Below are 1321 nucleotides of genomic sequence, written 5' to 3' on the forward strand. Positions count from 1 at the left end.
AAAAAAAAAAAAAAAAAAAAAAAAAAAAAAAGGAAGGAAATATGACACATGCTACTACATGGATGGTAAGTGAAATAAGTCCCATAAGGACAAATACTGTATGATTTCACTTATGTGAGGTACCTGGAGCAGTTGAATTCATAGAGACAAACAATAGATTGGTGGTTACCAGGGTGGAGAAGGGGAACATGGGGAGTTATTGTTTAATGGATATATTGCTTCAGTTTTGCAAGATGAAAAGATTTCTGAAAATCAATGCTGGTTTTAGTTGCATGACAGTGTGAATGTACTTAATGCCATTGAACTATCCACTTAAAAATTGTTAAAGTGATAAATTTTACCGTAATAAAAAAACCCACTGATGCATGGATACCATTTTCAGAAATTCTGATTTAATTGAGTTGAAGTGGGTCCTGGACACTGGTAATTTTTAAAAAAATTTCCAGGTGCATCTAGTATTTCGACCTATTATTGGTAAACCATAGATAAACTGATGGACAAGAGTTGATTTTATTTCTTCCTAGTCCTTTCCATCCACCCAATCCTTTTTTTCCAATTTCTTTTTTCCTTCAGGAAGCCCTAGTGACCTAACCTTATGCTGTAGGTAGCTTCTACTAAGAATAGATTTTGAGGTAACTAATTCAGTGATTGGGGATTCAGTGACTTCTCACCATACTAAAAAATCAAAGTAATTTTAAAAAGTGCTAGGTAAGGTGGGATTTCACAGACCCTGGCAGGTTGCTAAAGAAATCCTGTGGGAGGGGACATTTCTGGCACAGGAAAGCTGCAGTGTACTATGAATATCACCTTGGATAGGGAGTCAGGATTTATTTTTATTTAATAAACACATATATGAAAAGTTATATGTTGCCAGCATAGTTCTAAATACTTTATGTATTTAACCCCCTACAACTTCATGGTGTTTATACTATTATAATGCTCATTGAACAGATGAGTAAACTGAGGCACAGAGCAGTTAAGTATCTTACCCAAAGATACTCAGCTAATAACTGACTCAGGCTGTCAGTTTCAGAGTATAAGGGCTCAAACCTTACCCTCTCTCCTCTCGTGCCTTCTCAGGAGAGCTGCATCTTCTCATTCCTGCTTTGCTATGTCTGCACTGTGTGGCTTTTTGTGAACCACTTTTCTCTGGGTTTGTGTTCTCATTTGTGAAATAAAACATTGTCTTTAGTCAGAGTTTGATGTCATGCCGCACACAGGATCTAACCAATTTCTTTCATACTGACAGAGGTACCCTTTTATTTTTCTGCCCTCTGTTTTTTCTGTTAACCCGAATTCCAGATTGTCATATCTATTTAGG

Source organism: Galeopterus variegatus, unplaced genomic scaffold (assembly GCF_000696425.1).
Source record: "Galeopterus variegatus unplaced genomic scaffold, G_variegatus-3.0.2 Scaffold3238, whole genome shotgun sequence".
NCBI classification, from domain to species: Eukaryota; Metazoa; Chordata; class Mammalia; order Dermoptera; family Cynocephalidae; genus Galeopterus; species Galeopterus variegatus.